General features: G+C 41.0%; 1 long non-coding RNA gene across 1 annotated transcript; it reads left to right on the top strand.

Annotated features, from left to right (window-relative positions):
- Positions 1 to 417: 417 nt before the first annotated feature.
- Positions 418 to 27,548, top strand: LOC308549854. Its single transcript, XR_013997803.1, has 3 exons — positions 418 to 533; positions 6,363 to 6,428; positions 26,822 to 27,548. It is a non-coding gene; the product is annotated as an uncharacterized lncRNA (long non-coding RNA).

Genomic DNA, 27,548 nt, shown 5'->3' with positions numbered 1-27,548 from the left:
TTTAATACAGTTTTAGTTTTATATTCTCACACAATTGACTAAAAAGGCAAACATATATACACCTATACATATTTAATAATATTACCTGACACTACCATCCATCTGAAGGCAGCTTTTTTAAATTGGAGGCATAGTACACAGGATAAAATTAAGAGTTTTGAAAGTTCTCTTTGAACATATTTTTATTTCAAGATAAAATCGTAGATGGAATATAAATTTGCTTTCAGTTTGACAGGTGTCGGTTGAATATCAATCTGGCTGACTGAATATCATAAGTGGTCTACAATGGCACATGTAGTAGGATATTTTAAGGAGAGTTTAATAAAGCTGCATTTACAAAGTGTGAAAAGTTTGCAAGAAATAGTGTGGTATTTGAGCCTAATGACTGGGGGGAATTCTTACCTCCCCTAGGCCTGAAGGGACACAGAGAAGAGGTTACTAGAAGCCAGAGAGGGGAGCTGTATGGAAGGCGGCTGCCCACAGGAGCTGGGGCCTTCGGCACAGGGACATGGTTACCCACAGCTTCCTGGAAGGTAGGAAATTGGGGAGATAGTCCCCCTGACTTCTTTTCTTTGCCACACTATGATCTCCTAGTGCCTCCAATGGGCCAAAGACAGCTGAAAGCCAGAGGGTCGAAGATTCTGTTGACGTGGTGCATACGGTCAGCCTCTGGGAGCACAGAGCAGGGTGAGAAGGGACGAGACTGTCTTAAAGGCAAATGGATGATAGCCAGGAAATTGATTAGGACCCAAATTAGGGCATGTGCTTTGTGATAAAACTGAGTTCCTGAGCCTTACGAATTAAGAACCAGCTCCTAGATCTGGGGAATCCCCAAGTGCAGATCCCTGTAGTAGACTAAGTAGTTGGTCGGTCTGACTGCTATAATCCTCTCCATCTCTCTCCGGATCATTTAAATTCAAAAAGGCCTCTGACCCAAATTGAACCAGCCCACAGTGTTGGTCTCCTTCCATAACCAGCTGGCACACTGAGGTGCAAGTGCTGAAAGTCCCTCCCAGCTCAAATGCAGTCCCACCTGGCCCCACCTCTGGGTGGCCTGTTTGTTGTTGTAGCCAAAGGCTTCCTCAGGAAATTTCACAATCCCGTCTGCTCAACAGACATCAGCCCTGAGGTAAGCTTGGAAACGTTACAAACTTGAGCAACAGTCGGAAAACCTAGCTCCTGTTTCTGGGCTTGTGCAAAGCATATGTCATTGTATAGGCAAGGAGGCAAGACGCTGGAGCTGATGTGTTCATTTAAACCGGCAGTGGAAGTGTAAACATGTCAGTCTACTTCAGTTTCTGTTCTTTATCCTTAGAAACCACCTGAGGCAGGTGTTACAAACAGTTGGCTCATTCTCTTTCCTTTTACTTGTATCTCACCTCACAGGCCTCACCTTGACCAGGATGTCTCACCGTAATTCTTTGCTCAGCTTTGCCCCGGATAACACTCCGTGCATTGTTTCTTTCTTTCTGTTCTGTTCTCTATAAACAATGTCCTTGTCTTGAGTCTCATTTCTCACATCTGATTGGAAAAAATGGAAAGAGAGTAAAAGAAAAACTCACCAACTAACTGTTGCTAAGTTACGGATGCAGTTCTCAATATATGCTCCGTCCCTTACCAGCTTTTGGATCATAGTTTTAAAACCTCCCATTCCCCAGCTCAGTGGCCTGAGTCACCTTGGGCTGCAACTCGGAGGATTGAGGTCAGGCTTTTGAGCAAGAGGGACCCATAATCTGGCCTCTCACAGCACTGTTTCTGAAAGCAAGGATTTCCCCATAACACAGCCACACGCACCAAAGAGAATAGGAGGGGATGGAGAAATGAATTCCTACTGGGTACTGCATATGTTTGGCATGGTTTTGGTTTATTTAGACAAAGCGACCAAGGGGAGAAACTGTTGCAAAACTTCAGCATAACTTGCTATGGTTTCCTACCTAGTTTCTATGTCTGCTAGATTAGTCCCTTGTATTTTCTTTGGATCAACCATACCTTCATGTTACAACATACTCCATGGTCTACTCTGCTTACACCTTAGTGAGAATGAACCCATTTCCCACTCTCTTTAATGAACATTTGCTTCTTGACTCACCATGTCCCTTCCTCAGTATCCCTGTACATGGTTTTAGAGTACACTGTGATAGCAACCTGAGAAAACACACATAGCAGAAGAACCAGTATTTTAAAAATTCTCACAGAGCAGTTTCTGCATCCTTCTGCTTCCACTGAAAGTATTAGTATTAATGAGCCTTAAGCTCATCAACTAATGATAAAACAAGAGTAGAAAGGACTCAGGTTAAGTACGAAGAACATTATCCTGGCTGAAGACAGCAGAGACACTGAAACAGGTCACTGAAGAGTGCTGTAGGCTCCTCTTGCCAGATAACCTGAAAATAGTGGTCGGTTTGGTCAGTTGGTGAGCTTGGGCTGGTTGGAGTATCTGGAATCAAGAGAAAGGGCAAAATGATTTTGGCAATTTCTTTCTGGGACACAGTAGAGTGTAGTGATTAAGAGCATGGACTTTGGAGTCAAGCAGACCTGGAAATGAAGCCCTGTTTTGTCACTCACTAGCTGTGAAGTCTTTTATCACTTACTAGCTGTGAAGTCATTTTCTTTCATTCAGTTCACTTCACACGGAACCTGATGAAAATGCTACTGCTGACAGCTTGACTGTTTCTCTTCATTTTTATAGTCTGGCATCACATGTTTAAAGAGCTAGAATCTTTGAGGTGGAAGGAACCTTGGCATCATTTAGCCCAGGGTGAATGTTGTGCTGTAGATACCCCTTGGGTAGACACAGAGCTCGCACTTCTGGGAGGATGCTTATAGGGAAGTCTCGCTGGTGCTGTGGACTCTGCAGACTCTTCAAGAGGGCAGAGTTGATGAGAAGCGGTGGTGGGAGGATGTTTAGCAAAGGAAATGTGCAAACAACCCACGCTCTAAGATTCAGAAACAGAATGACTAAGGGCTGGGGTGTCAGAGGGGAAGTAGAGAGAAGGCTAGATAGGGAAAGAATTTCAGAAAAGAAAAATATAAACATTGTAAAATACTTCAAAGTGTTTGGTAGCATAACTTTCCTTATCTGTTTTCTCATCTAATTTCCTTATCTAGTTTCTAAGCAGATGTTTATATATTTTATTTATCCTTACCTTCTGAGATAGAAGATAAGGCAAGTTTTGCCTTTTCTGAAATGAATGCTTCGTTCAGGATCACATATGTCAGGGTCTTAGAATACAGTGTTTGACAATGGCTCACACCGAACCGTCCACAGCGTCTCTGACAAGCATGGAATCAAACTTGAATACTTCCAATGTGAAGGAGCATAACACTGGGAGAGGCAACTAATTGTATCCTTTTATTTATTTAACTTTATTTTAATTGGGGTATAGTTACATAGAGTAAGATGCACAGACCTTAAGTGTAGTTTGGTGAGTTGTGACCAATTATCTGTGTATCCAGTGGCTCCATCAAGTTGTAGAAATTGCCAGCACACTGAAAATTTCTCCACGCTCCTTTCTATTACCCACCCCTCCCTCCACAGGCAACCACAATTTTGATTTCTGTTCCCATAGATTAATTTTGCCTCTTTCTGGACTTCACATAAGTGAAATCATTCAGTGTATGTACTCTTTTGTGTCTGCTTTTTTCACCTATCAAGACTGATACTAACCTGCCTCCTTTCCAGGGGAAGCGGGCGAGCTCTGACTCCCGACTCTGCCCCGCTGCAGAGCAGCGGCGCTGAGAGTAGGCCCGGCGCCACCTGCCCATGAAGACTGAGTGTGAAATTTACTCTGTACAAGAGCAAAGCTTACAGGGACTAAAATGTGACTACTTCTTCCGGGAAGTAGGTGGATTCCAGAAGAAAAGGGGGTTGGATAGGGAAGGAGAAGAAAGGGGTTAAGGGACAAGGCTAATAAAAATTAGAAGAGAGCAGTAGGGTCGAGGGAATGTCCATAAGTGCCACCCTCTTATATCTAAGAAATAAGGTCAAACTCCTGGTAGATGGTTGCAATAGATTGAGTGGTTGTGTGTCCCTCCCCTTTCCTCCTCCCTCAATTTATATGCTGAACTCTAATCCCCAATGTGCTGGCATTTGGAGGTGGGGCCTTTGGGAGGTCATTTTGTCATTAAAAGGGGCCCTTATAATGAGGTTAGTGTCCTTCCTGATAAAAGAGGTCACAGAAAGTTCTCTTGGCCCTCTCCCATGTGAGGACACAGCAAGAAGTCGGCCATCTAGGAGCCTGGACCTAAGCCCTCACCGGACAATGAATCTGTTGGTGCCTTGATTTTGGAATGCCCAGTCTCCAGAACTGTGAGAAACGAGTGTTGTTTATAAGCCACCTAGTCTGTGGCATTCTGTTATAGCAGCTCAACAGTACAGAGGGAATAAATTAAAATAGGCATAATGCTTGATCTCCCACTGTCCCTCTCCTCTGGTATTAGTCAGGAGTCTTTTGAATGTAAATCTAGAAACTAAAACTTAGGTTAAGTGTTAAGGGAATTTGTTGGCTTCTTGTAAAGGAAAATCTGTTTTCCTCCTCTACTCACCACGACTACCACATTCCCGGTCCCCAAATGGAGGGGTTGAAGTACTTTTCCCACCACAAGTGATTCTGCGATACCGGCTGGGTGTTCGCAGTTCAGTTTAGCTCTGCCTCTGTCTACCTTAAGATAGTGTCAGATCCCATGGGTTAAAGGCTGTTTCCCAAGACTGCCTCCCTCCCCCAGCCATTCAGATGATCGCAAGTCCAGGTTGTTAACGTGTGCTTTTGATCAACTGGCTATACATCAGAGGTTCCCATGACCATCTCGGGTTCACTGAATTTGCTATAGCATCTCACAGAATCAAAGAAAAACAATTTTACTTGCTAGATTACTGGTTTATTACAAAAGACATTAAAAGATATAAGTGAATAGCAGATGAAGAAATACATAGGGTGAGGTCTTTAAGGGTCCTGAGCACAAGGGCTTCTGTCCCCATAAAGTTCAGGATGCACCATCCTCCTGCATATTCATAATTTCTGGTTCGCCAATCCAGAAGTTCTCCCAACCCATCCTTCTGGGTTTTTATGGAGGCTTCATCACATAGGCAGTATTAATAAGATCACTAGTTATTGGTGATTAATTTAATCACCACACTCTCTTTCCTCCTTGGAAGTCAGAGGGTTGGGGAGTTTCAGTCATCTAATCGCATGGTTGGTTCCCCTGGCAACTATAGGGGCTTTCCAAAGTCATCTGATTAATATAAACTTAAGTGTGGTTGAAAAGATCTTTTTTATTTTATTATTATTTTTTTTATCTATTGATTTCAGAGAGAGGAAAGGAGAGGGAGAGAGAGATAGAAACATCAATGATGAGAGAGTCATTGATTGGCTGCCTCCTGCACGCCCCCGACTGGGGATGGAGCCCACAACCCAGGCATGGGCCCTGACCAGGAATCGAACCCTGATCGCCTGGATTGTAGGTCGATGCTCAACCGCTGAGCCACGCCCGGCTGGGCGAAAAGATCTTGTTATAAATAACAAAATATAGCTTTATCTCTGTTATCATTTAAGAAATTCCAAGGATTTTAGAAACTCTGTGCCAAAAAATAGAGACAAAGACCAAATCAATACAGTCATGTGCCACCTAATGATGGGGATATGTTCTGAGAAATGCATCCTTAGGCAACCCTGTCGTTGTGTGAACAGTACAGAGTGCACTTGTGCAAACCTAGGTGGTATAGTCACTACACACCTATAGTTTATTGCTCCTACACTATAAGCCTTTATAGCATATTATTGTACAAAACAACACGAGATTAAATCAAGCACAAGAGAAAATGACGCAGTCAAGACATGTAGTAAGCACAGGATGTATGAAGCCGCCCTAGTCGTAACACAGCATGCTGTCTTACAGTTTTCTAAACATGTAGAAAGAGCACATTCTAAAATAATGATAAAAGTATAGCATAGTCAATACACAAACCAGTATCATAGTCACTTATTGTCATTATCAAGTATTAAATACTGTACGTTGTTGACTGAGCTAGACTTTTATCCTATTGGCAGTGTAGCAGGTTTGTTTACACAGCGTCATTACAAGCATGAGTAATGTGTTGTACTGACACTTTACCAGGGCTACGGCATCACCACTTGATGAAATTTTTCCATTTCATTATAAACTTATGGAACCATTATCATATGTGCAGTCTGTCATCGACTGAAATGTTGTTATGCAGTGCATGGTTATATCTTCTTATAAATCACAATATTATACTTCTATAATCAAGAAGTCAAAGAGGTGACCTGACTTCAGGCCCAGCTGGATTTAGGGTTCAAATTACAATATAAGGACTATGTTTTCACTGTCTCTTGCTTCTACAGGCACGTTCTCTCCAGATGACAGTGAAGATGATCACCAGTTGGCCCTGGCTTGTATCATCCTGAAAGGTAAAGAGAGAAGAGAGAACCTCATCTTAGCATATCATTTAGTCTGCATAAGTTCCTGAAGAGGACCTCGTGAGGTCATATGCCAGTCTTGGTATATCCAATAGGATGGGGTATTCTGGTTAGCTGAAGACACATGCTCTCGATAACCACGTAGTGTGAGAAAAAGGCACTTCTCAGAAGGAAGGCTTGAGAACAACTACCCACTCTAGTCTCTAAGTCCACTTGGCTGAAGATTTTTCTAAATTTTCCCATCAAAAGTGGGTTTAACATTGGTGGAGTTCGATGTGTATTCAGTTTGGGAAAAGGAGCACTATGGGTTCGATAGCATTGAGGAGAGGCCAGAGGTCACTTTCTCTGCCTGGTTGCTCTCAGAACTCCTTGTACTTCAGGGTGGACCATTGATTGGGGATGACAACCTACCTGGTGGTTACAGTCTAGATTTTAAAATTGAAAGGGGCAGTGCATTGAACCATCTCCCCAACTTAACTTCCCGCTGCCCTAGATAGTACCTAGAGACACACCTGTGAGACAGAAAAAGAAAGTGTCTTGGCACAGACTGGTCATGAACAATTATTACTTTCGTATGTTTATTCTTGCATACTCTCAGTTCCTCAATCTGCCTTTATTTTCTGTTGGGCATAAAGCCAAAAAGCCAGAATGAAAAGAGGCCATCGCCATATTATTCATAATTCCTCTGTGATAATTCCATGCTGCCCCTTCTTCTTCAGTGATGGGATTTTCTGAAAGCTGTCTTTCATAATACATCTACTAGATAGTTTCAATTTTTTTTTTAATTCTTCACCCAAGGATATTTTTCCATTCCTTTTAGATAGAGTGGAAAGGAGGGATGGAGAAAGGGAGAGAGAGAGAGAGAGAGAGAGAGAGAGAAATATCGATGTGAGAGAAGCATCAGTTGGTTGCCTTCCACAGCTACCCTGACCAGGGCTGGAGAATGAGCCCATAACCCTTTGGTGCAAGGGCCAACACTCTAACTACTGAGCAACACTGGCCAGGGCTAGATAGTTTCAATTTAATGATAAACTTTTAAAATTAATCTTTATTGTTGAAAGTATTACAGATGTCCCCCTTTCTCCCACGTTGCCCCTTCTACACGCCCCCTGCCCCAGGCCTTCACCACACTACTGTCTGTGTCCATGGATTATGCATATATGCATATAAGTTTTTTGGTTAATCCCTTATAATCCACCCACCCACCTCTGCCTTCCCTCTGAGATTTGTCAGTCTGTTCCATGCTTCTATGTCTCTGGATCTATTTTGTTTATCAGTTTATTTTGTTCTTTAGATTCCACATATGAGTAAGATTATGTGATACATGTCTTTTTCAGGCTGGCTTATTTCACTTAGCATAATAATCTCCAGGTCCCTCCACGCTGTCTCAAAGGGTAAGAGACCCTTCTTTTTTATAGCTGCGTAGTATTCCATGGTGTAAATGTCCCACAGCTTTTTTTATCCACTCATCTACTGAAGGGCGCTTGGGCTGTTTCCAGATCTTAGCTATTGTAAATTGTGCTGCTATGAACATAGGGGTGCATATATTCTTTCTGATTGGTGTTTTGGGTTTCTTAGGCTATATTCCTAGAAATGGGATCACTGGGTCAAATGGTAGTTCCATTTTTAATTTTTTGAGGAAACTCCACACTGTTTTCCACAGTGGCTGCACCAGTCTGCATTCCCACCAGCAGTGCACCAGGGTTCCCTTTTCTCCACACCCTCGCCAGCACTTGTTTGTTGATGTATTGATGGCAGCCATTCTTACAGTTGTGAAGTGTTACCTCATTGTGTTTTTTTTTCTTTAAAATTTTATTTATTTAATTTTTTTTTAAGTTTTATTATTGTTTAAAATATTACAGATGTCCTTTTTTCTCCCCAATGACCCGTTCCACCCCGTTCCTTCCCCCTCCCCAGTCCCTCTCCCCACCATTGTCCATGTCTCTGGGTTGTGCATAGATGCATATAAATTCTTTGGTTGCTCTCTCCCCCTCCATCCACCCGCCCTCCTCCATCCCTCTGACATTCGTCAGTCTCATCCATGCTTCCATGTCATTGAATCTATTCTGTTCATCAGTTTATTAAGTTCTTTAGATTCCACATATAAGCGAAATCATGTGATATTTGTCTTTCGCTGCCTGGCTTATTTCACTTAGCATAATATTCTCCAGGACCATCCATACTGTCCCAAAGGGTACGAGATTCTTCTTCTTTACAGCTGCATAGTATTCCATGGTGTAAATGTCCCACAGATTTTTTATCCACTCATCTACTGATGGGCACTTGGGCTCTTTCCAGATCTTAGCTATTGTAAACTGTGCTGCTATGAACATCGGGGTGCATATATCCTTTCTGATGAATGTTTCAGGATTCTTAGGATACATTCCTAGGAGTGGGATCACTGGGTCGAACGGCAGCTCCATTTTTAATTTTTTGAGGAACCTCCATACAGTTTTCCACAGTGGCTGCACCAGTCTGCATTCCCACCAGCAGTGCACTAGGGCTCCCCTTTCCCCACACCCTCGCCAGCACATGGCGTTTGTTGATCTATTGATGGAGCCATTCTGACAGGTGTGAAGTGATACCTCATTGTGGTTTTAATTTGCATCTCTCTGATTAGCGACATTGAGCATTTTTTCAAATGTCTCTTGACCATCTGTATGTCCTCTGGAGAATTGTCTATTCAGGTCCTTTGCCCATTTTTTAATTGGATTGTTTGTCTTCCTCTTGTTCAGTTGCATGAGTTCTTTGCACACTTTGGAAATTAGCCCCTTTTCAGATGCATTGTTGGCCAATATGTTCTCCCATACAGTGGGTTTCCTTTGTATTTTGAGGCTGATTTCTTTTGCTGTGCAGAACCTTTTTAGTTTGATGTAATCCTACTTGTTTATTTTTTTTGTTTCTCTTGCCGTAGGACATGTATCAGTGAAAATTCCACTATGTGAAATGTCTGTGACTTTACTCCCTATGTTTTCTTTTAAGATTTTTATGGTTTCGTGACTTATATTTAAGTCTTTTATCCATTTTGAATTTATTCTTGTGTATGGAGTAAGTTGGTGATCTAGTTTCATTTTTTTGCATGTACCTGTCCAATTTTCCCAGCACCATTTATTGAAGAGACTGTATTTACTTCATTGTATGCTCTTGCCTCCTTTGTAAAATATTAACTGACCATAACAGTGTGGATCTATTTTTGGGGTCTCTGTTCTGTTCCATTGATCTATATGTCTGTTGTACCAATACCAGGCTGTTTTGATTACAGTAGTTTTTTATACAGTTTGATATCTGGTAAAATGATCCCTCCAACTCTGTTCTTTCTCAAGATTTCTGTGGCTATTTGGGGTCTTTTTTGGTTCTGCATAAATTTTTAGAATATTTGTTCTAGCTCTGTGAAATAATGTGTTGGTATTTTAATAGGAATTGCATTGAATCTATAGATCGTTTTGGGTAGTGTGGACATTTTAATGATGTTCATTCTTCCAATCTATGAACATGGTATATTTTCCACTTGTTTATACCTTTCTCTATTTCTTTTTTCAGTGTCCTATAGTTTTCAGAGTACAGGTCTTCTACATCCTTGGTTAAGTTTGTTCCTAGGTATCTTGTTTTTCAGTTGCTGGTAAATGCTATCTTTTTTTTGTTTCTCTTTCTGAGAGATCATTGTTGGTGTATAAAAATGCTGTCGATTTTCAGATATTAATTTTGTATCCAGCTACCTTACTGAATTCGTTTATCAAATCTAGTAGTACTTTGTAGAATTCTTTAGGGTTTTCTATGTACAATACCATATATCTGCAAATAATGAGTTTTACTTCCTCCTTTCCAATTTGGATACCTTTTATGTTTTCTTCCTGTCTGATGGCTGTAGCAAGGACGTCCATTACTATGTTAAATAAGAGTGACAAACGCAGACAATCCTGTCTTGTTCCTATTTTTAAGGGAAATTGTTTTAGTTTTTGCCCATTGAGTATGATGTTGGCTGTAGGTCTGCCATATATGGACTTTATTATGTTGAGGTATGATCCCTCTATTCCCACTTTGCTGAGAGTTTTTATCAGAAATGGGTGCTGGATTTTGTTGAATGCTTTTTCTGCATCTATTGATATGATCATATGATTTTTGTCCTTCATTTTGTGTATGTGATGTATCACACTTATTGATTTACGAATATTATACCAGCCTTGCATCCCCAGAATAAATCCCATTTGATCATGGTGTATGGTCTTTTTAATATATTGCTGGATCTGATTTGCAATATTTTGTTAAGGATTTTAGCATCTATATTCATCAGGGATATTTGCCTGTAGTTTTCTTTCTTTGTAGTATCTTTATCTGGTTTGGGGATTAGCATGATGCTGGGCTCATAAAAAGAGCTTGGGTGTTTTTCCACATCTTGAATTTTCTGGAATAGTTTGAGGAGAATAGGTGTTAATTCTTCTTTGAATGTTGGGTAAAACTCCCCTGTAAATACATCTTTTGTTTGCTGAGAGTTTTTTGATTACTACTTCAATTTCATTAGTTGTTATTGGCCTGTTCAAGTTTTCTGATTCTTCCTGATTCAGCTTTGGAAGATTGTATATTTCTAGGAATTGTGCATTTCACCCAGGTTGTCCCGTTTGTTGGCATATAGTTGCTCATAGTATTTTCTTACAATCCTTTGTATTTCTGTTGTGCCTGTTGTTATATCTCCTCTTTTGCTTGTTATTGTATTTATTTGGGTCCTCTCTTTTTGTTTCTTGGTGAGTCTGGCTAAAGGTTCATCAATCTTGTTTATCTTTACAAAGAACCAGCTCTTGGTTTTCTTGATCTTTTGTATTGTTTTTTTAGCCTTTATGTCATTAATTTCTGCTCTGATCTTTATTATTTCCTTCCTTCTACTTCCTTGGGGCTTTTCTTGCTGTTCTCGTTCTAGTTCTTTTAGTTGTTGTGTTAGATGGTTCATTAGATCTTTTTCTTGTTTCTTGAGGTAGGCCTGTACTGCTATGAACTTTCCTCTCAGGACTGCTTTTGCTGTGTCCCATAGATTTTGGGTTGTTGTCTGTTCATTTTTGTTTTTTTCCATGAAGTATTTGATTTCTTCCTTGATCTCATTGGTAACCCAGTTATTGTTTAATAACATGCTAATTAGCATCCATGTGTTTCAATATTTTTGAGTTTGTTTTTTTTTTTTAATATATCTTTATTGATTTCAGAGAGAAGAAAGGAGAGGGAGAGAGAGAGATAGAAACATCAATGATGAGAGAGTCATTGATCAGCTGCCTCCTGCACACCCCCGACTGGGGATTGGGCCTGCAACCTGGGCGTCTGTCCTGATCGATAATTGAACCTGGATCACCTGGATCCTAGGTTGACACTCAATCACTGAGCCACGCCCAGCCAGGCTGAGGGGTTTTTTTTAGTGATTGATTTATAGCTTCGTGCCATTGTGATCCGAGAAGATGCTTGATATAATTTCAGTCTTCTTGAATTTGTAGAGACTTGCCTTGTGCCCTAACATGTGGTCTATTTTTAATAAGGTTCTATGTGCACTTGAGAAGAATGTGTATTCTGCTGGTTTGGGATGAAATGTTCTGTAAATGTCAATTAAATCCATTAGATCTAGTGCATAATTTAAGGTCTGTGTTTCCCTGCTGATGTTTTGTCTTGATGGTCTGTCCAATGATGACACTGAGGTGTTAAAGTCCCCCACTATGACTCTGTTGCTGGTAATCTCCCCTTTAAAGTTCCCCAAGAATTTTCTTATAAATTTAGGGGCTCCTATATTGTGTGCATATATATTTATAAGGGTTATTTCCTCCTGTTGGATTGATCTCTTTAGTATTATGTAGTGACCTTTTTTGTCTCGTTATGGTCTTTATTTGGAAGTTTATTTTGTCAAATAAGTATTGCTCCTCCTGCTTTTTTTCCTTTCCATTTGCATGGAATATTTTTTTCCATTCCTTCACTCTCAGCCTGTGTCAATCTTTGCTCTCAGGTGGGTCTCTTGTAGACACCATATATATGGGTCCTGTTTTCTTATCCTTTCAGCTACCTTATGTCTTTTGATTGGAGCAATTATTCTGTTCCCATTTAAGGTTACTATTGATATATACTTATTTAATGCCATTTTTCCCCTTTATGCTGATGTACCTTTCTCTCAATATTCTTCTTAAAGCAGTCCTTTTAGCATTTCTTGCAATGCTGGTTTGGTGGTACTGAACTCCTTTAGCCTTCTTTTGTCTGGGAAGCTTTTTATTTTACCTTTAACTTTAAATGATAGCCTTGTTGGATAAAGCAGTCTTGGTTGCAGGTTCTTGCTTTTCATTACTTGGAGAACTTCATGCCAATCCCTTCTGGCCTGAAGTGTTTCTGTGGAGAAATCTGCTGTTGGTCCAATGGGGTTTCCCTTGTAGGTCACTGCTTGTCTCTCTCTTGCAGCCCTTAATATTCTCTATTTGTCCTTAATATTTGCCATTTTAATTATGATGTGTCTTGGAGTGGGTCTCTTTGAAATTCCTCTTGTTTGGAACCCTCTTTACTTCGTGAACTTTTGTGGCTTTCTCTGTCACCGGCCTAGGGAAGTCTTCTGTCAATATTTCTCCCAGCAGGTTCTCTATCCCTTGCTGACTTTCCTCCCCCTCTGTAACCCCTATGATGTGAATGTTGTTTTGCTGCTTGATGTTCCAAAGTTCCCTTAAAGTATCCTCATGCTTTTTAAGCGTTTTTTCTTTTAGCTGCTCTGATTGAGTGTCCATTGAGCCTGCTTTTAATTCCTTCCAGTGTATTCTTGATATCAGACATAGTATTCTTCATTTCTGCCGGGATCTTATTTATCATATCTAGCTCTTTTTTCATGTTTTCACTGAGTTCCTTGACCTTAGTGTCTTTGGTTCTCATTAATTTCATTGAGCATCTTTATAACCATTACCCTGAAGCCTATTTCTAATAACTTGCTTAACTCCATCTCACTACAATCTAATTTTAAAATATCTCCATCACTTATTTCCACCCTTAGTTCTAGCAATGACTTTCTGTCTCTATAGACTTGCCTTTTCTGTATATTTCATATAAATAGAATCAAATAGTATGTAATTGTTTGAGACTGGCTTATTTCACTTAGCATAAAGTTTTTTTAAATTGATTTGAGAGAGAAACATTGATGTACTCCTCCACCTACACATGCATTTATTGGTTGCCTCTTGTACCTGCCCCAACTGAATATCAAACATGTAACCCCTGAGCATCGGGTTGATGCTCCAACCAACTGAAGTTCCGACCTAAAGCAGCATAATGTTGTTAAGTTTCATCCGTGCTGTAGCCTGCATTGGTATTTCCTTTCTCTTTATTGTTGAATAATATTCATTGTATGAATATACCACTTTTACCCATTCATCAGCTTATGGATTTGTGTTGTTTCCAGTTTTTGGCTGTTATGAATTAAGCTTCCCTGAACTTTATTTCTTTTTTCATCAAAAAACAATCTTCTCAATTTTATCTTACCTCTATTCCTAGCAGCTTTGCAACACTGAAAATACTGTACTAAAAAAAAAAAATGTACTATAGGCTCTGGTGGTGATGCCCAAAAGAAAGATTTTTGAAAATTCTCTCTATACAGATAACACCATTGGACTAAGAAGTAATTGTTCTGAAGAAGACAATATGTATTTGATATATAAACTTAGGTACATTGCTTATGAAATAGTTAATCTCATGCTGTGTACAGCTTAATTATACCACTGCTGTGAATCTACAACAGGTTAGCACAGTACTTTGCAGGTGGTAACTGCTTGATAAATATTTGCTGATTGATTTAAAAAGACCTACAGCACTTCCCCTTAGAAAGTCAATATCATAAGTTTCAATGCTCGCCTGGCTGGCGTGGCTCAGTGGTTGTGCATCAACCTACGATCTAGGAGATCGCAGTTCGATTCCTGGTCAGAGCATATGCCCAGGTTGTGGGTTTAACCTCCAGTAGGGGATGTGCAGGAGGCAGCCAATCAATGACTCTCTCATCATTGATGTTTCTATCTCTCTCTCTCCCCCTCTCACTTCCTCTGTCTGAAGTCAATAAAGACATATATTTTTTTAAAAGTTTCAATGCTTAACAGCATTTTTCTATTTTGTGTAAACAACCAAAGTCCTTTGAGAAAATGTAACGTTATCCAAAGAGCCCCAGTTATCTATGGGGCGGCCACATTGATCTTCCTTTAGCTCAAGGAACCCCAGTGACAGCAACTGCTTTCTAGGCTTGAAGAAGCAGGAGACATTGCTGTTGGGCCAGTGGGAGCATGCAGTCAGCCAATGCATTATGTCTTCATGAGAAGGCAGGCGTTCTCTTGGCAAGGGTCTCCCCTGCCCCTTGCTGGCACAGTTTCTTAGAAAGCTGACTGGCCCGGATCCGACACTGGCTGACTTCTTCTCATGCGCTGCCTTGGACACTGTTCAGGTGTGTGTGGTCAGATTCGGGCTGTTACCAGGCTTCAACCACACAGAGACTAGAGCCACTTTGCGGCACTGCTTGCTGACATTTCAGCACCTTATTGGCTGTGAGAAGCGACTAATGTGTATATGCCTGTGGTCTGTGGGCTCTGGAACAGCACTCAGTGAAAGCCCACCTTTAATTGGACAAATGAACCATCTTCCTCTGGGTTTTCCTGTGCTTGAGAAAACAGTGCATTAGAAATGCAGCCTGAGTGTCACCCACCAATATGACCTGTGTGCCTCCTCCCCAGGAGCACTGCCAAGGGCAGGAGAGCGAACGGGCCCTTCAGAACCGTCCCACCCCGTCAGCAGTCAGCTCTGTTCTACCTTAGTGTGGTCAGAAATTGTTTCTATTTTAATTTTCAAAGTACCTTCATACATCCATTAACTCATGTCATAAGCACACATATTTAAACTTAACATAAAATGTATTTAAACAATTCTTGTCTACCACAAAATATTACATTTTATTTAGTAGATATCAATTAAAGATTCAATACACTCAACATCTTATTGTTTCCTTATTATTTGCTTATCTCCCTTAAAAAAATAAAAAACCATATGTACTGATTAGTTAATGAAAAGGGTTTTCAGTGTTGGTGCTGTCTTATCAACATTACTCTTTTTGTTTTGTTTTTACCCTCACTCAAGGGCATTTTCCCAGTGCTTTTTCAGGGAGTGGAAGGGGGGGAGAGACATCGATTGGTTGCCTCCTGCATGCACCCCGACCAGGACCGGGGTCAAGCCTGCAACCGAGGTGTGTGCCCTTGGCCAGAATTGAACCTTGGACCCTTCAGCCCACAGGCCGACGCTCTAACCACGGAGCCAGACCAGCCAGGGACAACTTTATTCTTATAATATTATAATGGTCTCTACTTTTGGCTCACCCACTGTAGGACACATTTACGTTGTTTTCCCAGCACCCTTTCCTTCTGGAAGGAGTGCTCGCCTCTACTCTGGTCATGCTGTGCCCTCCTTCAGCCACCTGATCCAAGCAGAGCTGACCTCCCTTTACCAACTCTGACTCTCTGATGCAGGGACGGACAATCCTCACTGGAACTTTCCTGACTGGAACAAAATGGAAAGAAGGCTCTTTGCTCTCCGATGAGATATTCTCTTTTTGCTTAAGCAAGTCCCAGATGGGATCTTCACTTGCAACAAAAAGCCTTGACTTATATACCTACTTTTTTACTATAACCTTGGCTGCAGTCTTTCTGGTCCCAAAACTTTATTACTGGCCTTTAAATTAGCAAATTAAAACAAACTTATGCCATGATACCTTTGTTTTCCTTTCCATTGCCTAAGGATATTTTAATGACTCTGAGGGTCATAAGAGAAAAGAGTTGAAGGTAGGGACCATCCGCATCACTAGAAAACACAGATGACTGAGTGTTCGACTAGGGAAAACTCAGACAACATCTGGGGAAGGAGTGGGGGAACTAAAACTGTTAGAAATTATTTGAAAAGCTGTTGTATGGAGGAAGAAACAGAGTTGTTGCTTGTCATTTAGTAGTTGTTGCTTGTCATCTAATTCCCATGGTTAAAATTAGTAGAGAATCTGATTGCTGTTCTTTGTAAAGAGAAGATACTTTCCAATAATGAAAGCGCACCAAAGGGATTGGGGAAGACAAGCAGATGCACCATCTCTAGAACCAGAAATATTCTCTCACAGATTTCATATATATATGTTGTTTAAACATCTCCATATCCCTAGTGTAAGAAGAAAAAGAATTTAACTGCTTTTTCCCAAGAACAACAAAAAAGAGGTAAAGACCAATCTATAAAGTACTGAGACTTCCCTGGGCAGAGAATGGACAGTTTCCCCCCTGTGTCTTTGTCAATGTTGTCTGTGCAGGAGATGCGTTTTTGTGCAGAGAACATACATTTTCTGTAACCTTTAGAAATCTAGTTCCTAATAAGCACTACTGTAATTTAGCACAGTTTTACTCCACCTCACTTAAACTTCTTGAGTCCATCCACCTGGGCAGAGCCGCTCTGAGGAACTCACAGAGGGCAGAGAGCAGACTCCCCACCCCCGGGCCCAGGCCAGGTGTGCTACACCCACAGTCCCCACAATGGGACCCCCCACCCCAACAATGATTTTCCAAAAATGAGAGTTCTGTATGTTTAGTCACTGAGATCTGGGGAGCCAGTGTCTCGATAGTCCTGATCATGACCACAACTGCTTCCCTTAGAGAAAGTCGGTCTTTTTTTTCTGGCCTGGCTGATGGTGAGAGGAGAAAGGGCTTGTTTGTGGGTCCCCTGCCCATGGGGGTGGGTCCCCTTAGGCTTGGGCCCCCTTGCCCATGTCCAACTTCCTGCTGATGAACATGCAGTTTGTATTGTTTTAGGAAACCAGGCTGTTTTGTGAATAAAATGAATGCATGTGTGTGTCATGAAAAAAAAAAAAGAGAAAGAAGGAACACCACTCTGAACAGGCCTGCATGTCAAAGTAAGATTCCTGGAGGCTTGTGGTGCTGTTGAAGAACCCTTGGGTGAAGGGTGATACCTCAAAGACTCTTTTGATTCTTCAGAGTGTATGGTGTTGGAGTGGAGGTGGAGACAGGAAGGTTGCTGGTGAGAGAGGCTGGGCACCGCAGCCTCTAGGCTGGCTGAGATAAGAACCGGGCTCTGTTCATATGCTACCCTGTTGAAGTGACTGGTCATTGACTTCCCTGACTTCATTCATTTAAATTATTAAGTACCAAGCCCAGATATGCTTACTGAAGAATTCCACAAAATATTTAAAGATAAATTAATATCAACCCTTCACAAACTCTTCCCAAAATACAAGAGGAGGGAGCACTCTCCAACTCATCTGTGTGGCTGGTTTTACTCTGACACAGTCCAAAGGCATCACAAGAAAACAAAACTACAAAACCACACCCGTTATGAATATAGATGCGAAAATCCTCTGTAAAGTACTAGCGAACCAAAGCCACTGTTATATAAATGGATTATACACCAGAACCAAGCGAGATTTATCACAGGACTGCAAGGTTGTTTTAACAAATGAAAATCATGAATGTAATATGCCACATAATAGAATAAAGGACCAAAACCCCATGAAAATCTCAATTTGATACCAAAACAAAACAAAACAAAACAAAACAAAACAAAAAACACTGAAAAATCCCAATACACTTACATGATAAAAACAATTAAACTAAGAATAAAAGGGTACTTTCTCAACCTGGTAAGTATATAAAAATCCCAAGCTAACATCAAGTTTAATGATGAAAGACTGAAAGCTTTCCCCTGAGATTAGGGATCAGCAATGATGTCTGCTCCTGTCACATCTTTTCAACATTGTGTTGGAGATTCTAGTCAGGGCAATTAAGCAAAACATTTAAAATAAAAAGACATCCAGATTGGAGAGAAAGAAGTAAAACTATTCTATCAGCAGATAACACAAATCGTGTATCCGAAAAAGGACTTGTATGCAGTATATATTTTTATGTAGAATATATTTTTTAAAACTTTTACATCTCAATAATAAAAAGACAACACAATTTTAAAAAGGGCAAAGAATATGAATAGAAATTTCTTCAAAAGAGAGACAAATGTCCAATAAGCTCAACATCTTTACCCATCAGAAAATTGTGAAACAAAACCACAATTAGATGCCATTTTACACCCACAAAGATGACTATAATAAAAACACAGGTAATAGCAGGTGCTGGCAAGTGTGAGGGAAAATGGGAATCCTCATACATTGTAAGTGGGAATGTTAAATAATGCGGCCACTTTGGAAAACAGTCTGGAAGTTCCACGAGAGAGTAGACCTAGACTTAACCTATGACCCAGCAATCACACTCCCAGGTGTGTACCCAAGAGAAACGAAAACATACACAAAAATGTATACATGAATGCTCATGGCAGCATTATTTATAATAGCCAAAAATGTACATCAATTGATGAGCATATTTAAAAATGCAAAAGAAGCCAGTCCCAAAAGACCATAGATTATGTAGTTACATTTATATAAAATGGTCCAGAATAGGTAAATCTATACACAAAGAAAAAAAAAAAGACTGGTTGCCTAGGGCTAGAGGCTTGGGAGGGAATGAAAAGTGACTGACAATAGGCCCACAGCTTTTTTTTTTTTAATTTTTTTTTTCCAATGACAGTTGACATACAATATTATATTAGTTTCAGGTGTATACCACAGGGATTTGACATTATAAAACTTAGTAATTGATCACCTGAAAAAAATCTCATATACCCATCTGACACCTTACATAGTTATTAGATTATTGACTGTGTTCTCTAAATTCTGTCACCTTTTTCTCCCAGCCCTCTAACCCCCCTCCCATCTGGCAACCATCAAAATGTTCTCTGTATCTATGAGACTGTTTCTGTTCTTATTTGTTTATTTTGATTTTTAGATTCATTGTTGATAGATGTGTATTTATTGCCTTTTTATTGTTCATATTTTTTAATCTTTTTTTTCTTCTTCTTAAAGAAGACCCTTCAACATTTCATGTGATACTGGTTTGGTATGATGAACTCCTTTAGCTCTTTATTGTCTGAGAAACTTTGTTTATGTCCTTTGATTCTATATGATAGCTTTGGTGGGTAGAGTAATCTTGGTTGTAGGTCCTTGCTTTTCATCACTTTGAATATTTCTTGCCACTTCCTTCTGGCCTGCAAAGTTTCTGTTGAGAAGTCAGCTAACAATTTTATGGGCACTCCCTTATAAGTAACTAACTGCTTTTCTCTTGCTGCTTTTACGATTCTCTCTTTGTCTTTAACCTTAGGCATTTTAATTATGATGTGTCTTGGTGTGGGCCTCTTTGGGTTCCTCTTGTTTGGTACCTACTGCTATTCCTGGACCTGTAAGTCTATTTCTTCCACCAGCTAGGGAAAATTTTCTGTCATCATTTTTTTCAAATACGTTTTCAATTTCTTGCTCCCTCTCTTCTCCTTCCATCATCCCTATGATGCAAATGTTGGTAAACTTGAAGTTGTCCCAGAGGCTCCTTCTACATTATCTTCATATTTTTGGAGTCTTTTTTCTATTTGCTGTTCCAAGTGGGTGGTTTTTGTTTCCTCATGTTCCAAATTGCTGATTTGAGTCTTGGCATCCTCTACTCTACTGTTGATTCCTTGCTGATTATTCCTCATTTCAGTTCGTGTAGCCTTCCTTTCTGACTGGCCCTTTTTTATGTTGTTGTTCTCCCTAAGTTTCTTGAGTATCCTTATAACCACTGTTTTGAATGCTGTATATGGTAGTTTGCTTGCTTACTTTTCATTTAATTCTTTTTCTGGAAATTTCTTCTGTTCTTTCATTTGCAACGTTTTTTTGTTTGTTTGTTTGTTTGTTTTGTCTCTGCATTTTGGCTGCTTCCCTGTGTTTGTTTCTATGTATTAGGTAGATGTGCTATGTCTCTCAGACTTGGTAGTGTGGCCTTATGTAGTAGGTATCCTGCACGTCCCAGTGGCTTAGCCACCCCAGTCCCCTGATCTGGACATTCCAGGTGCATCCCTGTGTGGGCTGTGTGCACTGTTCTGTTGTAGTTGAGCCTTGATTGTAGTTGGTGTCACTGGGAGGGATTGACATCCAGGCCAATTGGTTGTGAGGACCAGCCATGACTACAGCAGAAGACCTGCTGTTCAGGAGCTGACCCTATGGAGCAGGACTTGCTTCAGTGGGGCTTTGGTGCTCACCAAGCCCACCCCTTTAGTCTATAACTTGTGGATGTGGTAGGGTTATAATCTGTTGTGGTCTGAAGCTGACCACCATGTGCACTGGCTCTGGGGCCTTCCGGGAGGAGCAAAGTCAGCCACTACCTGTTCCCTGCCTGGGACCATTGGCACTAACTACAGAGTGATCTGCAGATGGCTGCTACTTGTTTGGGGCTTGGAGGTGCCCAGGAGAGGCTAAGCCATGAACCAAGGCAGGCTGCTACTAGTGCTGGACCTGGGGCCACTTAGTGATAGGTATAGAGCACACTGAGGCCAGATGCTGCTTGTTTTAGAGATTTTAGGAAAGTCTGAAGCATGAGCCAAGACAGGCCATTCATATGGAAAAGTCACTGGAAACAGATCGGGTGGAGCAAGGTTTCAAGTAATCAACAGGCTGGGGCAAACTCTGTAAGCCAGGTGGATGGAGATTCAGATATGGCCCATCCTGTCAGCTCTGTGGCATGGAAGGCTCAGCAAAGGAACAGTGACCTCTGCCAGCACTTCTGTCTGGGAAAAGCTGGCCCCCACCAGATCTTGCCCTGATGCCAGACAGTTTAGCTCCTCCCCATATGTCCCAGGTTCCTTTCAAGCTGCTGCCCAACACTGGAGCTCAGAGGGAGTAAATCCAAGTAATTCCATGCATGGGCCTTTTAAGAGGAATCCCTGAGACTCCATATCCCTCCATCTCACTCAGCCACAATCCCACTGGTTTTACAGCCCAAAATTGAGGGAACTTCTCTCCCTAGCACTGGAACCCTGGGCTGAGGGGTCTGGTGGGAGGCTGGGACTCCTTGTTTCTCAGGGTTTGGGGAAGTGTGGGAGGACTTCCAGAGCTCAGATATCCCTCCTGATTAAAGTCTACCACATGTGGGTGTCTGACCAGCCTGTTTTGCACCTCCGCCCCTCCTACCAGTCTTGATGTGGCTTCTTTAATTTTGTAGTTGTAGGACTTCCATTCAGCTAGATTTCAGGTGGTTCTGAGTGATGGTTGTTTTGTAGTTTCGTTGTAATTTCAATGTGGTGGTGAGAGGGGGCGGGCACTGTGTTTACCAGGCCACCATCCTCTGCCCAGAGCTTCTTTATGGGATTATGAAAATGATCTAGATTTTTATAGTGCTGATTACAAACTGTGATTATACTAAAAACCATTGAATTTTGTAGTCTAAATGGGTGAGTTATAGGATATGTAATTATATCTCAGTAAAACTAATAGATATATAATAAAGCTGATTATATATATAAAAGAGACTTAGTAGATGCACACAAAGTTCTGCAAGGAAAAGGATTGGTAATGCATTTCAAAGGTCAGAGAGGACTCTCAACAAAACAATTCAGGAATATAGTAAACTAAGTGTTAGGATGTGATGTGTACAAGTGCCAGGGCGGTCTGCCCATAAGAAGGGCACCAAACCCAGTCCTTGTGATCAGTGAAGTTTCCCCAAATGAATTTATATCAAAGGTCAGACTTAAAAAGTAGTAAGACAAAAGAAAGGAGGTGAGGATGCAAGGAAGACCAGGTAATGAAAGCCACCTTTGTTGGGTTCTTACCTCTAAAAGTAACAAATTACCACAAATTTAGTAGCTTAAAATAACACAATTTATTATCTTACAGGTCTGAAAGAATAAAGTCTGAAAAGAGACTTGTAAGGCTAAAATGAAGGCATTGACAAAGGTCCTATCTTTTCCAGCCGAGGGGCTGTCTGCCCTCTTTGATTGTGGCACTCTCCATATTCAAAGCACACCACCCAACCTTCGCTCCTGTCTCCTTTTCCAGTTCTCCCCTCCTGCCTCCTACTTATCAGGGCCCTGTGATTACATTTAGGACCCACAGGGATAATCCGGGACAATTTTTCCATCTCAAGATCCTTAATTTAGTCAACATTTGCAAGGCACCTTTTGCTATGTCAGATAACATATGCACAGTTTCCAGAGAGTAGGATATAGACATCTTGGAGGCAGGGGGAGGGAGCCTTATTTTGTCTAATCCTGCATCTTAAGAATTGACTCTTTTTTTTAAAAAATCATTTTATTTTAAAAATATATATATATATATCTTTATTGATTTCAGAGAGAGGAATGGAGGGGGGGAGAGAGATAGAAACATCAATGATGAGAGAGTCATTGGTCGGCTGCCTCCTGCACGCCCCCGACTGGGGATCGAGCCCACAACCCAGGCATGTGCCCTGACTGGGGATCAAACCTCGGTCTCCTGGATCCTAGGTCGATGCTCAACTGCCGAGCCACGCCTGGCCGGGCAAGAATTGACTCTTACCTTAAATATAATGGGAGGCGATGGAAAGATTTTAGGACGAGTAGGCACAGGTTATGACTTGGGCTTATAAGCTATTATTTTGGATGTGGTAGACGAGGTACACAGGCTGTGTGGCACAAGGATGGAGGTAGAGGCACTAGTTCAGAAGCTTCTCCAGCAACTGAGGCAAGAAAGGACGGCAGCCTGAGCTACGTGGCAGTCGGGCAAAGGTAAGTGACTAGACCACAGAGACAGTAAGACAGCAGTTGATTGAAAATGAGCATGATGTTGAAGTTTATAAGAAATATATATTTGGTCTTCCTTCTTGTTCCTGGCACATAGCTCCCCAGACCCTTGGATTTTCTTAAGCAACGGGAGTAATGGTAGCATTTTTTGGTCATAGTATTTGGTCTTTTGTCCTTGGTTCCTGAAATAGTTCCAGAACCATAAAGGTGACAGTGTCTTGTTATTCATAATAAGCCCCTTTCAACCGTGCCTGCGCTTATGAGTTCAGTCTCCAAGGGCCAGTGACTTAATCAGTCATGCCTGTGTAATGAAGTCCATAAAAGCCCTTAACCTGTGGGAGCTGATGCTATCTCCAGATGGGCAGTGTAAGAACTGAGTTAATTGCTTGTTGGTGTTGGAAAAAACACAGTGGAATAAGGAAAAGGGAGGACTCAGGATGACCTCCTGAAGACCACTACTTGAAAGGTATCTCTATTTCTTTTTTTAAATCCTCACCTGAGGATATTTTTTTCCCATTGCTTTTCAGAGAGAGTGGAAGGGAGAAAAGAGAGAGAGAGTGAGAAACATCAGTGTGAGAGGCACACATCGATTGGTTGCCTCCCGCACACGGATTGAGCCTGCAACCAAGGTACGTGCCCTTGGCAGGAATTGAACCTGGGACCCTTCAGTCTGCAGGCTGACGCTCTAGCCACTGAGCCAAACTGGCCAGGGCTCTATTTCTTAATATATAGGTTACAACTAATGTAACAAAGGTCCAAATATGTGACTTAATCATGTAGAAATTTTAAGCAGGTAGGAAGTTCTCTCTCAGTTAACAGTTCAAGCAATCCAAGGCTGAGAAAATGGTGTTCTGTATCGGTACTGGGAACTCAATCTCCTTTCATTGTGTTGCTCTGTAAATTCTAGGTTTGTCCACATATGAAAGAAGATTCATTGTGCGACATTCCAGACTATAGGGAGGGAGAGGGAAGAGACAGGGCACATTCTTTTCCTTCTAAGGCCACTAGCTAGCTTCAGTTCATGTCATTTCTGTTTATATCTCACTGAAACTAGCTCCACGGTCATACTGAGAAAGCAGAAAATGTAACCTTCAGCTGGACAGTCAGAGGCCTAGCTTAAAATGCTATTATCAAACAAACACAGAAACAAAAACAACAAACAAACAAAGAAACAAAAGCAAACCACAAGGAAAGAGTAGATGCTGGAGAGACAATCGTTAGTGGATCCAGTTGTTAGAAAGTCCTGTGATCACTGACCGTCTCCTTCCCTGACTCTCACACGTGGGTCCCGTCACTACTTCTGGAGTAAAGTGGCATAAATCCATCTCACTTTCCACATGACAGCTCTGCAAATATTTGAAGATAACTGTATCTTCCCTCTAAGACATTTTTAAACTAAACATCTCAATTTTTTTCAACTATTTCTTTTATGACATGTTTTTCAAGTTCTCATTACCTTGGCCAATACATTTTCTATACTCTTTTGTGTGTTTTGCTGTTTTTAAAATGTGAAACCACAATGGATACACCACGAATAAACTAAGACTATTGTCTTTCCTGTTCTAGAGCATATATTTCAATTAATGTAGCCTAAGTTTTAACAATGGAATTACACTATTGACACATGTGGAGTTTGGGACCAGTGAAAGAACACACTCTCAAACTTAGGTCAAGTTTGTTCTCCAACTTATATTCACGCAATTGATTTTCCGAACTTAGTATAATAAATATACTACATGTATATTTATTCTTATTACTTTTCACCTTATTACTTTTAGCCTGAGGTTCTAGGATGTCAATAGAATTTCATCACCTAATCTATTTTTCCTATAACTTTCAGCATAGATTAAAAAATTAAGCAAATAAAAAAGCAATATAATTATTAATTCTAGGAATAACAGAAAGTTGTACAACAAAGCAAACAATAATCGTACACTACTCTTAATTCCTAGTAGTAATTATTATTCCTATAATAATAATGAATAGTAACAGACATAATTTATATAGCTATAAAAATGTAAGTGTTGTATACAGATTTAACAAAAACTGAAGTTAACAATAATGAAAGAGATGAAAAGAAAGGCGTATAAAGCATAACATCCTCATCTTCTAAAACAGAAAAATGAGTAGATGTTACCTAAAACTGGCAAGCTGAGATAGAAGAGTATACACAAATTACAAGTATAGAAATAAATACAGAGGAAACGTCTCAAAATTGGAAAACAAGTAGGCATATGAGGAGGGGGGCTGTGGGAGAGCGTTTCTTTTGTCCATTCAGCGTCACTGGCTCTTTCTTTTTACAGTGTGCATTTATTACTTTTAAAAGTAAACATTAATTTAAAAAGAAATGCAGCTTAATATGAGCTGTCCAATAAGCCCCAGTTTAGGCATCTATTACTTACTTTTTATATGTCATTACAAACATTTTAGAACTAGAAGGGGAAGACACCTCCTTGCCGGTGTGGCTCAGGTCGTCGGGCGTCATCCGTGAACTGAACGGTGCTGGTTCAGTTCCTGGACAGGGCACGTGCTGGGGCAACCGATCCATGTTTTGCTCTCACACTGATGTTTCTCCCTCTCTCCCTCTCCCTTACTCTCTCAAAAAATAGAAGGAAGGAAGAAAGGGAGGGGAGGGGAGGGGAGGGGAGGGGAGGGGAGGGGAGGGGAGGGGAGGGGAGGGGAGGGGAGGGGAGGGGAGGGGGGAAGGAAGGAGATAGCATGTTTTGCACATTATGACACTGCATTTGTTATGGAGTTAATTGTGTCAGGGAGATAAATTTAATCACCCCTTTGGTGTCCTGTTGTTATTAAGTAACAAAGATAATACTATTTATTCAGTACTTTTGCTCCATTATTAATGTGCCTCTCAGAATATGGCTCTAATTTTGTGAAATGACTTAATTTTTGTTCTAGGTTTTAAAAACCATCATTTCTGCCAGTTTGCTTAAAAAAAATTAGAAATTTGAATCAGAAGCAGTTTAGATCTAATTCCCTAAATTGCTTTAGCTCAGGGGGGAAAAAACTCATTTTCTTGGTCAGAAATTTATTGTATTTTGTTTCCTCTAAAAATACATGTTATAAGACCCAACTTATAGAGATCTTAGTGATCACCCAATCAAGACTCTTCATCTTGCAGATAAGTAAACTGAGGCAGGGAAGAAGGTCAGAATGATATCAGAATGGTAACACTGCTAAAGTAACCATGCATTTCAATTATCTAATTTTCTAACTACTCCTAATTTTCTAACTAGGTGCTTTGGATTTGGGCTCACATCATAAGAGAGTCTGGATCCTGTCATTTGGTTTGCTCCACATGCTGTGGGTGCCTAATTAGTATTCATTGTTTAGTAAATACTTACTTGGCTTCTCTAGTGTGTGCAAGACACTGGATTGAGGAGTGTACGAATTCTCCCTTTCGAGAAAGAGAACACAGGAGTTAACATAAGACTCGGGTCTGTTCAATTCTTTGCTGCCCTTTGCAGGGTGTGCCAATACTTCACGGGCCCTGGCAGAGATGGAGGTATTCATAGCAATCTCTACCTGCTCTCCACCCCCAGGGAGGAGGGTAGCAATTCCTCCCCTGTCTTTCAGAAGAACAATGGACAATTGTCCCCTATATGAACTGTTCAAAGCAGGTTTGCTGCAGGTTGTGTGGGAGGGGTGGGTTTTGCACCAAGTACCAGTCACATGACGGTAACGTATGCTCTTGGATTTCTGTAGCTCTGTGTGTTTGCACGCAGGTGGGCCAAGGCCAACTGGCTGATCCGAAACCTCTCCCAGTTATCACAGCACCAAGTGTCACTGGGGGTGATAAGGACAGTGACGCGCTGGACAACGTGAAAAATTCAAGTGCACTCCTACTCAGACAGCTTCTTCTTTGCTGTTAGTACTGCATGACCAGTGGAAAGAGCACATGCTATGGAATCAGACAAACCTGGGCTCAAATCCCACTTCACGCCTCAGCCCAGTGACACTGCACAGACCACTGAAGGGCCCTCAGTGGCAGTTTCCCCAGTGGTGAGACGTGTGGTGTGGACAGATCCTGAAACACAGCAAGCATCCAGCTAATGGGAGCTGGTGGCGCTGTGTTTGTGGAACTTAGCAGGATTCAGTATAAAACCTGAATGCTGGGAAATGTTATCAAGATCACTTGAAATTTTTTTCTGAAGAAATGATAATTTTTCTAATTCTGTTGGTGAGCTCTCGCTCCTGAGCAACTTGCAGAGTCAGCCCAGATTTCTGGCAGTGACCTCTGAGTAGTCATTGGCAATAGAGGTCGTGTCCCATTTTATCACCCATCCCGAGAGTTCTATGAGCTAGACAATGGACACCTCCATGAGCTGGGGACCAAGGGGAGGTCAGTACTCTTCTGCCTGAGAAGTACTTTTTGATGGTCTCTAGTTGGTCTCTGTCCTCAGCCAAGTTGGTGCACAGCGCTGCGCACACATCTTTCACAAGGCTTCGACT

The sequence above is a fragment of the Miniopterus schreibersii genome (assembly GCF_964146895.1).
Source record: "Miniopterus schreibersii genome assembly, chromosome: 20".
NCBI lineage: Eukaryota > Metazoa > Chordata > Mammalia > Chiroptera > Miniopteridae > Miniopterus > Miniopterus schreibersii.
Note: the sequence above shows the minus strand (reverse complement) of the source record. Positions and strands in the feature narration are given on the sequence as shown.